General features: G+C 42.2%; 1 non-coding gene across 1 annotated transcript; it reads left to right on the forward strand.

The window, feature by feature from the left end:
- The first annotated feature begins 16595 nt into the window (after positions 1-16595).
- Positions 16596-16758, forward strand: LOC114619414. The gene has a single exon (XR_003711146.1). It is a non-coding gene; the product is annotated as a small nucleolar RNA SNORA81 (small nucleolar RNA).
- The last annotated feature ends 443 nt before the right edge of the window (positions 16759-17201 follow it).

Consider the following 17201-nt stretch of genomic DNA (forward strand, 5'->3'; position numbering starts at 1 on the left):
TGTTTTGTAGAATAGTTTGATGAGCATTGGTGTTAGCTCTTCTTCAAAAGTCTGGTAGAATTCTTCACTAAAACCATCTGGGACTTAGCTTTTTTGGTTGGGAGACTTGATGACTTCTTTTATTTCCTTAGGGGTTATAGGGCTGTTTAAATACTTTACTTGATCTTGATTTAACTTTGGTAAGTGGTATCTGTCTAGAAAATCACCCATTTCATTAGATTTTCAGATTTTTGGAGTACAAGCTTTTGAAGTAAGACTTAATTATTCTTTGAATTTCCTCAGAGTCTGTTATTATGTCTCCCTTTTTCTTTCTGATTTTTAAAATTTGGATACTGTCTGTCTTTTGGTTAGTTTGGGTAAGGGTTCATCTACTTTTGTTCATTTTTTCAAAGAACCAGCTCTCAGTTTCTTTGAATCTTTGCATTGCTTTCTTTGTCTTTAACTGATTGGTTTCAGCCCTGATTTTGATTATTTCCTGCCTTTTATTCCTCTTAGGTATACTTTCTTCTTCTTCTTCTTCTTCTTCTTCTTCTTCTTCTTCTTCTTCTTCTTCTTCTCCTCCTCCTCCTCCTCCTCCTCCTCCTCCTCCTCCTCCTTCTCCTTCTTCTTCTTCTTCTCCTTCTTCTTTTTTCTAGAACATTCAGGTATACTTTTAAATTGTTCATATGAAAACTTTCTAATTTCTTTATGGAGGCGCTTAGTGATATGAACTTTCCTCTTAGCACTGCTCTCATTGTGTCCATAAATTTGGGCATGCTGTGCCTTTGTTTTCATTGAAAGTCTTTCAGTTCTTTATTTCTTCCCTGACCCAGATATCATTGATGTATTCAATTTCCACTAGTGTGTGTGCTTTCTGGTGTGTCTGTAATTGTTGAATTCTAGCTTTAATCCATGGTAATCTGACAAGATACAAGGCATTATTTCAATTTTCTTGTATCTGTTGAAACTTGCTTTGTGACTCAGTATATTGTCAGTTTTGGATAAGGATCCATGAGGTGCAGAGAAGAAGGTATATTCTTTTGTGTTTAGGTAAAATATTCTATAGATTTATGTTAGCTTCATTTGATTCATAATGTCTACTAGTTCCATTATTTCCCTGTTAAGATTTTGTCTGGATGACCTGTCCATTGGTGAAACTGGGGTGTTGACATCTTCCATAATCAATTGGGTTTGATGAGGGATTTCAGCGTTAGCAATGTTTCTTTCACAAATATGGGTGCCCTTGTTTCTGGGACATAGATGTTCAGAACTGAGATATCATCTTGGTAGATTTTTTTTTCTTTGATGAGTGTCCTTTTCTGTCTCTTTTAATTAATTTTGGGTGAAAGTCTACTTCATTAGATATTAGAATGGCTAATCCAGCTTGCTTCTTAGGTCTACTTTCTTCGAAATCTTTTTTCCAAGCCCTTTACTGTAAAGTAATGCTTATTTTTGTGGCTGAGGTGTGTATCTTGTATACAGCACAATGATTGATCTAGTTTTCATATTCATTCTGTTAGCCTGCCTTTTTTATTGAGGAAATGAGTCCATTGAAGTTGAGAGATATTAATGACCAGTGATTATTGTTCTTTCCTGTTATTTTGATGTTAGTGTGCGTGTGTGTGCTTCCATTTTCTTTCTTTCTTTCTTTCTTTTTTTTTTTTTCTGGTATGGAGTTACCTATTTCTTGTGCTTTCTTGGATGTAGTTGTCTTCCTTGGACTGGAGATTTTCTTCTAGTATTTTCTGTAGGGCTTGATTTGTGGATAGTTATTGTTTGAATTTGGATTTGTCTTGAAATATCTTGTTCTCTCCATCTATTGAAAGTTTTGCTGGGTATATTAGCCCAGATTGGCATCTGTGGTTTTTTTTAATTGGATATTTTATTTATTTACATCTCAGATGTCATCCCCTGTCCCCATTTCCCCTCCCTAGAACCTCCATCCCCCTCCTCCTTTTTGCTTTTATACCATTTTAATTACATGCATGTATTAAGGTTAGTTCTAGGTTGAGGATCTAGCAATACAATAGATGCAAATAGTCAAGGAACAAGCAAGACAATAAACACAAATAGTCAAAGAACAAGCAAGGCATTAAACACAATTCCATGAACACTCCTTTGATCACTGTTTCTAAGGGCTTATCAGGATGACCAAAATATGTGAGCCAACTTCCCTGTCCTAGCCCAAAGTCATTTTCATGTCTGAAGCCTACTTCCTTGTTCTAGACTAAAATTTAGATTCCCGTCTGAAATTACTCTTTGTTTTAGCCTAATATTTAGATTCCTGCCTGAAATTACTTCTTTGTTCTAGCCTAATGTCAGATTCCTGCTTGTTTTAACTTCACATAGTGAGCTTATGAATTTCAAGAATGCTGCTCTGCTGAGAATTTATGTGATAGACACTGCTGATAAAATTACCCATGGCCTGAGGTCACTATTTCTAATTTGATCAAGCTTCAAGAATGGCATTTATAGCCTGATCATGCTAGCCCTTTTTGTCCTGGGAATAGTTTTATTCCTACCCATCATGTTAAAGATTGTCTTTAACATCAACATGTTGGCATTCAAAGTACATGGCTTGAACCTGAAAATGGACCCCCAGATAGAGTTATTCAATTAACAAGCTAGCAAGCCAAGGACAGGTAGGATTCTGCACAGAGCCTTATCAACTTAAGACAGAAGTGCATTGCTTTGGACAATGCATATTCCATGACAGGTAAGGAAGGCATTCTTGTCAGAACAACCTAAGACAGACTCAGTCTTGTTAATGAAATAAGAAAGGGGGAGAGGCAGAGGGCCTATGGGGCTGCTTGACAAGAATCTGACATGAGCCAAGGACAAGGAAATGGGCTGCTTGGCAGGAATATGACATTGGGATCTGTGGTTTATTTATAGGTTATAAAATATATAGGTTATAAGGGTTATAAGTAAGACCCTTCTGGCTTTTAGAGTCTCTGTTGAGAAGTCAGATTTAATTCTGATAAGTCTTCATTTGTATGTTACATGGCCTTTTATTGTTCTAAACTCATCAGCTTTTCTATATTAGAACTCATCTGGTGGAGGAAGCTGCCACCGGTTCTAATAGCCCCTAGGCCTACATGGTGTCTGTGCTTTTTCCCTCCAAAGCCCTTTCTCTAGCTTGTCTCTTCCTCTTCCTCCTGGGACCTGGATAACCACCTCTATATCTTTGCCTAGTAATTGGCTTCTGCCATCTTTATTGACCCAATCATGCAATTAGGGAACCAGATTTTAATTATCAGCTCCTCCCCCTACACTTCTATACCTGAGATTTCTCTTCCGTCTCCTGCATTTTATTGGTGATGCTTGCATCTGTTGTTCCTGTTCTTTTCCCTGGGTTTTACATCTCCAGGATTCCCTTAGTTTGTGTTTTCTTTATTACTCCCATTTCCACTCCCAAATCTTGCACAGTTTTGTTTATTTCCTTCACGTATTTATTTGTATTTTTCTGTATATCTTTAAGGGATTTATTTGTTTCCCCTTTAAAGACATCTACCTGTTTGATTGTATTTTCCTGTATTTCTTTAAGTGATTTATCTATTTCCTCTTTACAGGCCTCTATCATCATTATAAGATTGGATTTAAGGTGTGCTTTAGTTGTGTTAGGATATCCAGGGCTTGCTATACTATCCTTTATCTGTGCTCTGAAGGTCATATTGTTCTGTTTTTGTTGACTGTGATCCTTTGAGAACCTTTAGCCATCTGGATGTCTTTGGTCTCTGAATGTTCCTCTGAATGTAGTAGGGATTAGGGGAAAAGGGGGGGTTAACCTCGATGGTCCTGATGTAGCAAGATTGGTATCCTTTCACTCAGGATTAGCAGGTCTGTATGGTTCAGGATTCTCAGGTCTTATGAAGATGGGTGAAGAAGTGATAGGAAAATGGAGATCCAATGGGGATAGCAGACTGCTTGGGGCAGCTGGGAGTTCCTCAGTGGACTCATCAAACAGGTAAGAAAGGTGAGTGAAGGGAAACTAATGTTCATGGTTCAGGATTCACAGGTCTGATGAAAGTGTTTGGAGAGCTGGTGGGAGTCTTGAGGTCCACTGGGTACAGCTGACTACTCAGGGCAACTGAGGATTAAGGGAAAAGTTCTCATCTTTCTACTGTAGTTGGGAGGGCAGGGGACCTAGAGAATCTGTTCACACACACACTGCCTGCAGAAGACTTATTTGTTTTTGGATCAAGTCCCACTTGGCATCAGACATAACAACAAGCCCCCCTTTCTTCTTTGAGAACTATCAGCCAGGATCAATTTGTGAGTTATAAATACCCAAATTCTCTTTAAAAGATTCGCCTGAAGTTTCCCTGGGGCCAAGGAATGAGAAATTGCTTAGATTTCCTTCTAGGTTGAAACCCAACTTTCAAAAGGAGCAGGAAACAGCCTGGCCATCATAAATCACCAGGAAGCAAGTGTTCAGAAGGGGCCAGGCTTGATATTAATAGAGGCCGAGTTTTATTCTTACAGCAGGAAAGACCTTTCAGTGTGTTGGGCACAGACAGCCTTCAAATCCCGAGACTCAAGAATGTCCTTGTTTTATGTACTTCAGCATGTTGCTTCCTCTAATTGGAAGCTAGTTGCATTCAAATAGCCCAATTATGTGTACCGTTTGTAAGCGCTACACATGTAAGGCCACCCAGTGTACTTTTTGTTTATATGTCAAAGCCTTTGGCTAATTCAGCTTTATTCAATGGAAATAAAAATGTAGCCTGTCAAAGAATAGTGTTTGGACCCTGCTCAGAAAGTTCATTTCTTTTACTTCTTCTCCTTCTCCTTCTCCTTCTCCTTCTCCTTCTCCTTCTCCTTCTCCTTCTCCTTCTCCTTCTCCTTCTTCTCCTTCTCCTTCTCCTCCTCCTCCTCCTCCTCCTCCTCCTCCTCCTCCTCCTCCTCCTTCTCTTCCTCTTCCTCCTCTTCCTCCTGCCCCCCATTTTCCCTTTCCCCATCATGGCTCTTTCTCCCCTGGCCTCTCCTCATCTCCCTCTTCTTTTTTGTTTTCTTTGAGACAGTTAAGGTTTTATTGCTGTGGAAAGACACCATGACCAAGGTAATTCTCTTAAAGGAAAACATTCAATTGGGGCTGGCTTCTGGTTTCAGAGGTTCGGTCCATTATTATCATGGTGAGAGTGTCCAGGCAGACATAGTGCTAGAGGGGAGCTGAGAGTTCTACATCTTGATCTGAAGGCTGCCAGAAGAAGACTTCTTTCGTACCGGGTAGAACTTGAGCACAAGACCTCAAAGCCCATCCCCACAGTGATACACTTCCTCCAATGAGGTCACACCTATTCCAACAAGGCCACATCTCCTAATAGTGTCACTTCCCATGGACCAAGCATTTTCAAACCACCACAGAGGATTTCACTTATAGACCAGACTGACCTCACACTCATGGTCCTCCTGCTTCCGCCCCCTGAGTGCCAAGATTATAGACATGCCACACAACCGGCTCTGTAGATGTTTTCTTAATACTATCACTCATTAGACAGGAAAAGGTAGAGGCTTAGGGGCCAGAGAGTTGGCTTCCGGTGATGACATTGAGTAGGTGAATCTCTGTGGATCAGCACTTACGGGAGGGGTTCGGGCTGAGGATCTAGCTAGCAGCTAGCTGGTGCCCAGTACTATAGCTATGTAACTATTACACCAAATTTGTAGAGAATACAGTGTCTGCGAATTAAAATTGAGATTATTTGTTTTCAAGATAGATTTAGGAGCTGGGCGGTGGTGGCGGCGCACGCCTTTAATCCCAGCACTTGGGAGGCAGAGGCAGGTGGATTTCTGATTTAAGGATAAAGTTAAAATATAGGGATTATTTGCTTTTAGCAAAGATTTATAAACAGATTTGTCCGAATCACGTGGAGATTATCGCCTGCAGTTTGGAACTTAGTTAGGGAAAATTGTCACTGGCTCTAGAGTAGAGAGTACAGTGTATCAGTGGAAGCTGCTCTGGAGTACAGAGCCTGAGAGATAGATGGCATAAATAAAAAACTGTTCTAGGCAGAGGGACGAAGAGAAAGGTAGTGTAAATCAGGTGTATTCAGATGATATAAAGTTGTATTGCCTCACAGAAGATTCGGGTTCTGTCTAACATGGGCCCCACAGGAATTTTGGGTTCATTTCCTGCTTGGCAAGATAGGGAAAGCCTAAAAATAGGCATATACAGTACTTTAGTTAAGATAAGGAAAATTGTCACTGACTCTAGAGTAGAGAGTACAATGTATAAATAGAGACTGTTCTGGCAGAGAGTCAAACAGAAAGATAGTGTAAATCAGGTATATTCAGATGATATAAAGTTACTTTACCTCATAGGAGACACGGGTTATGTCTAACGTGGATGTAGGAGGATGGAGAACCACACAGGTATGGAGAACACTTGTGGGGAACAACTTACAAACTTATAATTAGGTTAGCTAATTGGGATACAACTCTCTTTGTATGGGCATCTTGTTATTAATCATTATCAAACATATAAAGCCTTTGAATTAGAGTCTCATTCTTTCCTGGGCCCGCATGGATGGGAGAATGGTCTGGGCAATGCCCTGCCTTGCGAAGACAGCATGGAAGATTGGCAGAGCCATCTCTCATACTGGCATCTAGTGGGTGGCAGGACTGGTGTTTCTGGCGGGCCGGTTCTAGCTGCAGCGCGCATGTGGTCTCAGGCTGAGAAACATGGCGGCTGGGCTAGGCAGAGCTGCTGCAGCTTAGATAGTCAGATTAACAAGTGTCAGATTTTAATTAATTACTACAACACAAGAGCATACTTTTGCTCTTGGACCTCATGATGCTGAACTTTGACAATCCACATGGATTAAAGGAAACAGAGTTCAATGGCTCTCTTCCAAACAGCCGTGTTCCAGAACACACCTGCTGGGTCTCCGCCTCAGCGTAGTGGGCACACAGTTACTCATACCATGGATGACACCATCCATCTTAGAAGCCAGTGTTTGCCCCACAGGTTCTCAGAGGTTGATAACAAGTGTCCCCCGATTTCACCCATCTCAGTGTCTTTGCTCCTTGACCTTTAAGGCTCCTGGTGCCAGAGTGTCTGCAGACAGAGGATCAAAGACCCTCGGAGAAGTAAGCCTAGCTTAAACAAGAGGAAAACAGTCACTGGGTGAGTTATTAGGAAAAGCCAGCTAGATGCCCCAGAGCCCTTTCTCATCTGGAAAATGCCTGAACTATATCCCAAGAATAAACTTCAAGCCTCAAGACCTAAACACAGGATGAGTCAGAGGCAGAGCTAATATTTAAAGCTCATAATTCTGCCTGCTGCTCCAGACTCTCACGCCATCTGCCCTTCAAAAGGTTTGATGTGCCTGACACAGAGGACACAATACCTTTGAAACGGAGGAAAGAAGGAGACAGCTTGTAATGAAAGCTAGAAATGGGAGATAAAGAAGAATATGAAGACAAGAGAGTTGGATACATGGGTACTAGAATTGAATCTCAATTCTGTTTCAGCTTCCTGGCAGGCATGGCAACAAGACTAATGCACTGGGCTTCATAGCTTTCATGTTGTAAGAGAACGCAGCCTCTTGAAGCACTGTGTTTTTTCCTTATATTTCTCTCTGGAGAACTAAGTTCGGTTGGAAATCTTGAATACCGAAGCATCTTTACATTGTGAGGACATCTGAGGTTTATTCTTTAGTTCTCAGCCAAAGTGTTTTTTGTAACCATGATGTCCCCTCCCGTGCTGGCTGGGTAGTTTACTTAAAGAGGATAAATCCATTTTGGTTCTCATTCTCTGTCTGCTTGCAACTGCCCTTTCTTTACAGTCCCCAGCCAGGCCCCACTGTTTAGGCTCAACCTCAGAGATTCTTTGAATATTTCTTGAGCCCTCTCTGGTTACCCAGCCCCTTCCCTCCCTGGTCTTACAGAGCTAGTCGCTAGGATATTTCTGCAATCCTCTACACTCAGCAGGGCATATAACCCTCGTCCCTGTTATCTCAGGCACCTCCTAAGAGTCCCTTGACAAATAAAGTAACTTGAGTCAAATAAAATCTTTGTTGATTGATTGGCCTGAGCAAGGTGCTCTCAGCCTGAGCTTGCTGCGCCATTCTCTGCCTGAGCTCCCTCCTGTCCAGGCTGCTGGTTGGGAAAAAAAAGAAAAAGAAAAAAACCAGCATTCTTTCCTATCTGTGGCCAAGCTCCATATTTTTCTTCTTCTTGTTCCCTAGGTCTGTGATAGCATCCACTTCCCTGTCTGAAGTCATAATTCCATTGAGCTTATCTTTTTCATGAAATTTGCCAAGCAAAGCATGCTAGGGCTTAACGTTTTACACTAGCACATGTATTTTAAGTTCCAGGATTCTGGACACAACAGCTAATCTTGGCTCCTTTGTTCCATGTGTGGGAAAACAGAAACCCCCCAAAGGCAAAGGGGGTTGGTTTTCAGTTCATTTATTGTTGTGTAACTTGTTCAAACTTCTTTATCTTTTATGGGCTGGAGATATTTTTTTTGAACAATTGTGTGTGTGTGTGTGTGTGTGTGTGTGCAAGCTTGTATATGCCACAGCATGTGTGGAGGTCAGAGAATAACTTACTGGTAAAAGTTGTGTCCCAGGGATGGTGTTCCCAAGCTTACTGGAAAGTGCCCTTACCTACTGAGCCTCCTGCTGGCCCCTGGGCTGGGAGATTTGCTTTTCCAAGTCATTGTGCCATATTAAGAATATATAATCTGGTACCCTGTGCATTCTTTATTAATAATGATGTATGAGCTAATCAAAATCAGTTATCATCATTTACTTTATATTCTCCTCCAATATGAAAGGAATTAAATACTTAATAAGCCAGGGTTACTTTTTTAAAATGCTAGCCACTTGAGTTTTTCAAGACAGAGTTGTTAATAGGTTAGCTGCTTTTCATTGTTCAACATCGGTCTTATTAGTACAGAACCATTTCAAATACCTTTCCTCACCTGCCAACTCCCACAGTGCTTTTCACCTGCCAAGTCCCACATTGCTCTTCACTGCTTTAGCACTGTGAGCTTTCAACGTTTGAAGGAATTAATACTTTAACTGTAGGAGGCACTGTAGAGTAAAGTTCTCCCTCTGAGGGAGAGTCCCCTCTTCTTAGGATGTCAAGTGAGAATGGAGTCTTGTTTCTAAGAAGGTTTATAGAAGAGAAAAGCAAGGCAGGGTGTTGTCTGATCGTCTACGAACTGGTGATGGGCAACGTGTTCAGAACAAAGCAGGGGTCGGCCTGGAAAAAATATTGGCAGCTTTGATCTTTCTCCTTGTCTGGAGCAAGGTGAAAGGGTAATCTTCAATGAGTCTGTTCTGTGTACTTAAGTTAAACAACACATTCAACATGTGTGAACAAGCATGAGGGTTACTCAGATGGTAAAAACACAAACCCTGGATTTTTTGATCAGATACACCAGTGTAAAAATAAATTCCCTTTCCGTATTGAGTTAACTGTAGACATTGCAACTACTTAAAGGGAGTGACCAGAGACTATACAAATGCCAATTTGGCAGGAAAAAAATAACCTCAGTAATTATGGGCATTTTATGGAAAGTTCTGTTTCTGTAGATTTCTTATGCTTCCTGGCCTTACAACAGTTAGAGCTTTCAATAGATCTTGGGGATAGTGCCTCACTTCCCTTCCCCAGGAGGATGAGGGAGAAGTGGAGGGAGAAGATGAAGGTTTTGAGCCATCCTGAGGATGAGTACACTTCTCAGCTAAGTATGACTTTCCCAGACAGCATATCTGTCTTTCCATGGTTGCCACCAGTAGTTGTGGAATAACTCCCCAAAAGCCAGACTAGATGGGCCACCTGGTACTGCTCAGTTGCTGGACAGTTGGTCTGGCATGATTGGGACAGTCTTCATAGTGTGTCACCCATCAAGGAGGCTAGGAAGAGACAAGTGAAAGTGATTTGCTGTCAATTGTTTTTTGAAATATATATTAAAGTGTCAAGGAGATGTGATATTCTGTGTTATGTGTAGTCAGTGTTTGGTGGCTTCTGCTAACTTCCAGGAGGATCTGCATGGTGAGAACAGAGAATTATGACAAAAGTTCTAAGACTGTCCTTCATAGCCATCCTGAATTTCCTACCTGGGCATGACAAAGGAACAGACACTCCGTTACAGGTAGCAGCCACCCAGCCAGTGAGCAGAGGTATAGAACATAGAAGCCAGTTCTCCAAACCTTGCTACCTGGCCAGAGGTGGGACAGCAGGACACTCAGATGCAGCCTCTCTATGTGTTGCCTGGAGCCCTTAAATCCTTGCTTTGATTCATGGCATAACCAGTTGGTTGAAATCCAGGTCAGGATCTGCCACTGGGGAGATCAGGAGCAGCACTGCAATTGGGCACATTGTACAAGGTCACCGGGCCAGGCTGAAGCCTAGCTCAGGGCTCCTGTTCACCAAGCCTGTGAGCCTCCTATGACCTCTGCAAGTGCCTTGAGGATATCTTTTTTGTGAATCCTGCAAAAGGATCTCTATGTTTCATGGGCTGCCCACTCAGGAGGCTGATTTGCCCAAGTTTCATAACCAGGAAAATTCTCACACTTAAATTTCTGAGTATACCCCACAAGGAGAGTACTTACATACTCACAGGGCTACTTAGGAAAGTCTTGTCATCCATTCGAACCTGTGTCCCAGGACAAGGCCTTTATAGCTGCTCCCGCTGTTTTGAAACAGCCCTTCTTAGGAAGGGGAGGAAGGCAGCTGAAGAAACTCACAGAAAAGTTCTAAGACTCAAGATGACTACACAAGTTCGAAGCTGACTCCCCACACTTTCTAGAGCTTATATAAGTGAATGGTTGCTGGGGAGATGAGACCCTTCCATGGAGACGTTGGCAAGTTGTACAGAGACTAATATAGTTCTGTTTCTTTGGTTTGCTATTACCCTCTCTGTCCAGGTGAATAGGCCTTTCTGTACATATCTCCAGAAAAGTCAGCGCAACAGAGTCATAAGACAGTTGTTTGAGTCAGAAAGGGGGAGATGTAGCTCTGCACCAGGACTGGCAGTTGGACACTGAAGCAGGTTTTAACCCTTCTTCTTCACCTTGGACCAGCCACAAGACAGTCAGTAAATGGTAGTGAACCCCGTTCTAGGTCTAGGGAGAGTCCTCTCCTGTTTGCCCCCCCCTTCCATTTTCTTCCTCCACCATCTCTCCCCAAACTCTACCTCATTGTGTTCTCTTTTAGTTTCTTCCCCTAACCCCCCAATCCCTGTTACCCTCTCTTCTGAAGTTTTCTATCCAAGGATATTAACAAAGAGGCAAGAGCTGAGATGGACAGGCTCTTCCTCTGCAGACTCTGGGGCTCGCTGTGGCTACCCCGGCTTCTTCAGTGTTTTGATTTTTTTTCATGGAATTGTCACTGCTTCATTGCATTGCAAGAAAATGATGTCATACTGTGGGGCCCCTGTCTATTTCCAGGCTTTTAACCTAAGTCTCCTGACCTTTCTCATCTGCCTGCTCTTAGAGAAAATGAAACACATTGAAACACACAGATCAGCCTCAGAAACCTCAGAAAGGCCTCTGCACCTCCAGGATGGGCTGACTTCTGCAGGTAGGTTAATGACCCCCACACTGTCTTATCTGGGTGTCACATCTGGAGCATGGCAAGAATCGTAAAATGGGGGAGGAAATGGGCTTCAGGTTGTGCCTGCAATTTCCTGGCAGAAGCCCTTTCTTTCCTGATGCTGGGTTTAATTGCTAGTGACAATGTTTGATGTAATTTGGGCTCCTCCCATGGTTTTTGTTCTTTGTATTAAAGGCTGTGTGAAACTTAAATCTTACACACTGCGCTTGTGTCTTCTTGTCTTAGGACTGGTGAGACCTCAGCCTGAGTGACATTATGGAATTACTTCCTGGCATGTCAGCGGCTGAAACTGCCCTGTCAAGAATGGCTGTTCTTTCAGGATTGTAGAGAGCCAGGCTCGGGCTGAATCTTTGCCCTGGTGTAAGTTTTCCTCTGCCAGGAAACCAGTGCTTGCACATCATTTGCATACAGCCAATGAGAGCCATCTACTGTTCCGCGGAGGTTTTAGAAATTGTATGACGACATCCTGGAAAAATCTCAGCTGGGGAAAGGCGACTTTTCCCCCCTCTCCCTAAGCCCCATCTTAAATAGTTTCCTTCCCACAGCCCATATGTCCACATTCAAAGTAAGTAACCCAGCCCATTCTCCTGCCCCAGCCCCTGTCACTAGCTCAGGAATTTCAAGAGCCAACACAAAACTGGAAATTGGCTGTTTAAAACGAAGGTGCCATATTCGCTCCAGTCTGTAAACTAGACATTTTTTTTAGCACACAGTGGTGGAGAATTAACCCTTTTACTTCTCCCAGACAAAGACACAGTAAAGTGCCTGTTCTTTTCTTTGTGACCAGAATGGTAAACACTAACCTGTTGATACCCAATGCAGTTCTATTGAGCTGTTTCATATAATCCCACAAAAGCTGGATATTGTTCAGGGTTCTCAAATTGTTTACATTTTCCCCCAGATTTTCTTCCTTCAGTTCTAGAAAGCAACTATGGGACTGTCCAGGTCTTAGAGAGTGTGGTAGCAGACAGAGATCTGGCTTGTTGGTAAAACATCCGAGGGTCACCTTAAATTATTTCAGCACAGAGTAGGACAGAAATAAGAAAGCAAGATGTAGGTGCATGAATAAGCAGGGTGCCCTGTACTGAGGGGAAAGCTCAAGTGTTATTATCTCAGACATTATACTAAGTCCCTACGTGTGCAATCACCAGACCATGACTAGAAATCTTATCATCCCATTACGGGGCAGATAACAGTGTAGTGATTGAAGACCCTGGGCCTGGGAGACCTGCACTGGGTTGCTAGATAGCAATGTTTCAGCCCTGTGCCCTTGAAGAAGTCAGGAAGCCTCTCACCATCACAGATATCACATCTGCAAAATGAAGGTGTTTATGTCTTATATCTGAAGTGTTATGTCTAAAATGTTTACTCTGAACTTGTCTGTTTTCAAATAAGTCGAATCCATACTGACTGATGTTTGAAGACATCTACTACTGTGTAGAATGAAGCCCAAACCCTTGAGCTAACACTTACATGGTGAGTCTGTGTGCTGTGTATAGGGGTGCGTGTGCCACAGTGCATGTGTGGACGTCGTAGGACCATTTTGTAGAGTCAGTTCTCTTCCTCTGCATCAAACGGGTTCTGGACCTAGAAATCAGGTCAACAGAATTGATCTGGCTGTTTAGAGAATCCAAGCTACACTGGACTTTCCGTCGTACATTGAATCCCATTGATTCTTTCAGCAAGACTGAATTAGCAATTCTGATGATCTCTATTTGACCACAGGGAAATTGAAGTCTGTCTTAAAATGGAAGAGGAGGAAGCTTCCCTGTTTATTTCAAAGGCCTGTTGAGTTTCTGATACAGAGCACCTGTTTGTTCTAACTGTGATGGGTAGCAGCATTCTCACAGGACAGCTCCCTGAGACAACACTATTCTCAGTTTATACAGCTTCCCAGGCATGCTGATGGTACTAAGCTGGCTCAATGACTCAAACCCACCCTGGCACTGAGCTGTGGAGAGCTACAGACACAAGACCAAGACTAGAGAATCTAAGAAACACCTTTCTGATCCATCTAAGAAAGAGTATCTCTACTGTAGTCAGTCCATAGCCACATGGAGTGCCTTCTTGGGAATGAGCGTATAACGACCACTTAGATCTTGGAGCTTTATTGAGAACTCAGCCTAATGTGTCTCCAAGGTTCTTTCTAACTACAAAATGGTTTTTGTTTGTTTGCAAAGTTGAATTTTTTATGTGTGTTGTAATTTTTAAAAGTATTTATGTATGGGTTAAAACAGTACACATGTGGCAGACGATAGACTGCACGTGGGAGCTGGTTCTCTCCTCCCACCATGTGAGGCCCAGGAATTAAAGTCAAGTTGTCAGGCTTGGTACAAAGGTCTTTACTGGCTGAGCTGTCTTACAGGTCTGTTGATTGGGTTTTTAAGACTCGGTCTCATCGTACCCCAGGCTAACCTCAAATTCGATATGTGGGAGAGATGGCCTTAAACTCCTGATCCTTCTGCCTCTACTTGCAGTGCTCCAGAATATCAGGTGTCACCCTCACACCCAATTTTGTGGAGTGACAGGGATCAAACCCATGCCTTACACATGCACTCTACCAATGAAGGGACATCCTTAGTTCTTACGTGGATTGATATTAGATCAAAAACAAGAATGAGAGATGCTGGGTAGAGGATGATGCTTCCCACACAGGCCACAATTCCACGTTTTAATTGTGTCATGAAAATTTAGAGTCCCCTTTGGTGGTAGAAATAAAGAAAACCTGAGAGAAATGTCCCTTAATTTATGTGCTATGGGATTGCATTCAAATGAAACGCCCCTCACAGAACAAGAAAAATGAAAAACAAACCATTCATTGACTGTAAGTGTATATTGTTAACTTTCTTTTTCTTTCTTTCTTTCTTTCTTTTTTTTTTTTTGTGTGTTTTGAGACAGGGTTTCTTTGTGTAGCCCTGGCTGTCCTAGAACTCACTCTGTAGACCAGGCTGGCCTCGAACTCAGAAATCTGCCTGCCTCTGCCTCCCCAGTGCTGGGATTAAAGGCATGTGCCACCACTGCCTGGCGTTAATTTTCTTATTTCTATGGCAACAACAGCATTTCAATTTCTACATCATAATATGAACATTATTAAATGTCAATGAAAGGACCAAAATGTACAATCATTTCCATTTTATTTCACAAGAACACAGAAGGTGGAAAGTTTAAACAATAAAATTACTTTGTAAATATTTCAAAATAATGACCAGAAATAAGGTCAATTTAAGGGGGATGCAGCTTCAAATTTATTGTGGATTCTTTGTATCCTAGGGAGGGGGGGGGAAGAAAATTATTTATTTGTACAGTTTATCAAGTGTAGCTTCTGACATTTAATTTAGCTGTTTTTATGTCCCAGAAACCACTGAAGGATGGCCCAGATAACCGCATCATGGAAACACTTAAGGACTTAAGAGGCATCAACAGAGAGAGCCGTATTGGAGGTAGTGGGGAAGGGGTGTCAGAAAGGGATAAAAAAAGAAATACGTGTGCAATAAAGACTCTGGCAGGAACACAGCACAGGCAGGCCATTGCTTTCTGGGCAGGGGCTGTGAGGAAGTGGGGATCCTGGCACTGAATATTTCTCCTGGTCATTTGCTGTTTGTTTTGTCTGGATTGGCCTTGGGCTTTTCAAAAACTCACAGGAGATTAAAGGGAACTCTCAGAAATCTTTAATTGGGAGCCAAGAACCAAGATTTGATTAGAAGCGAGGGAAGGAAACGAACGTTTCTGCAGCACTTCTCCAGGATCATGCTGGCCTCTTTTGCTCTCATTAGAAACGATGTCATTCCTCAGTGGATGAAGACAGGGCTCCCTCCACTTTCCAAAGGAGGAAAGTTGAGGCACAGGGCATTTGATTCTAATTTGCTTAAAACAGCCCAGATATCCAGATGAGAAAGGTTAGAGGAACAATTAAATCTCAGTCTGCCTGAGGTCAAGGTGCCAATGAAGGGCCAGGGAGCTGGCTCAGTGGGTAATAATCCTTGCTCTGCAAACATGAGAGCCTGAGTTTGAATCCCCAACATCCATGTAAAATGTCAGGCAAGGCTGCAGGTGTCTGTAACCCTGGCATTGTGGGGTGGAGACTAATGGATCTTAGGGCTTACAGGCCTCCAAGACTAGCTAAAGCAGGTAACATCCAGTTCAATGAGAGATAAGACACCTAAAATGATCTCTGCTCTATCCACAAGAAAGAGCGCATTCGAGAACATACCCATGCATGCTCTCACACACAAACACGTACACACAGAGACACATACACACACATGTACACACAAACCCACATGCATACACACATATACATACACAAACACACATACATACACACACACACACATGTACCTAGACATGCCTAAGTACATGTATTCATTCCCACCCATACCCAGTGGCACAGAGCATTGGCTTCTCCACACAACCTTCATAAATGCTAAAGCAGCTCTGCAGACAACCACTGTTCTTGGTTGGAAATCCCAACTCACTTTCTGCTTACAGTCCTTCCTGGAGATTTTTCTTGATTGCATGGCTATAGTAATTTCCCTGTAACAGGCAAATTGTGTTTAGACTGAAAATATGATTGTCGTAGGCTTAAGTGAGATGTTAACTATCTCTGAGAATACATCAAAATGAAATTTAATAGTGCAGCCTGCTATCCTTCTGACCCTGTGCTCCTGGCTTGCATTTCTCGCCCCCTTTTTGCTTTGACAACCACCCTTAAATACCCTAGCCTATCTTACAAGTGATGTATAGTGTTTATCCTCGTTAGCTCTTGTTTTAAAGTAGATTGTCTTCTTTTGTTTGTGAAGTGCTTAAAAGAGGGACCAACACATTTTTCTGCAAGGAGCCAGATGATGCATATTTGAGGTTTAACTGGTCACATGATCTCTGTCCCTGATATTCAGCTCTGCCACCACAGGGGGAGAGCAGCCTCAGACACAGAATGACTGTTTTCTAACAAGACTTTGTCTGTGGACACAGAAATTCGAGAATGATGGAATGCACAAATGTCATAAAATGTGGATTCTTTTCCTCCAACCATTTAAGAACTACAAGAAATCTTCCTGTTGAGCAGTGTGCCAAAGTTACAAAAACTAGGAGCATGTCTTGGATTTTGTAATAACAAGCGCACACAAGAAAAAAAGTAGATACACTGGACCCCAATGACTGGGGTTGACCTCTCTTTTAGTGTCCAGTGTCTTAATATTTGACGAAATATGCCTTCACATTTTTAAAGAAAAGTTGAAAGTTAAATATTTATTTTATATTTATTTAGTGTACTTGTAGAGGGCCACACACATGCCATTATGTGTATGTAGAAGTCAGAGGACAACTTTTGGGAGTTGGTTCTCTCCTATCAAGTGGGTCTTGGGGATTGAACTCAGGGCAGTAGTCTTGGCAACAAACTTTACCTAAAAAACTTTCTCTCTGGCCCAGGAATTAGATTTAAGTGTTAACTTTCTTTAACATAATCGAAAACAACAACAACTACTACTACTACTCTTAGCTTTTGATTCCTAATTCCCCAAAAGGCAGTTGGTTACCTTTGGCACATGGGCTATAGTTTGTCAACTTCTGGTTTAGAAAATAGTGCCCAGGGCTGGAGAGATGTCTCAGCGGTTAAGAGCACTGACTGTTCTTTCAGAGGTCCTGAGATGAATTCC

This window comes from Grammomys surdaster, unplaced genomic scaffold, assembly GCF_004785775.1.
Source record: "Grammomys surdaster isolate TR1022 unplaced genomic scaffold, NIH_TR_1.0 62, whole genome shotgun sequence".
NCBI classification, from domain to species: Eukaryota; Metazoa; Chordata; class Mammalia; order Rodentia; family Muridae; genus Grammomys; species Grammomys surdaster.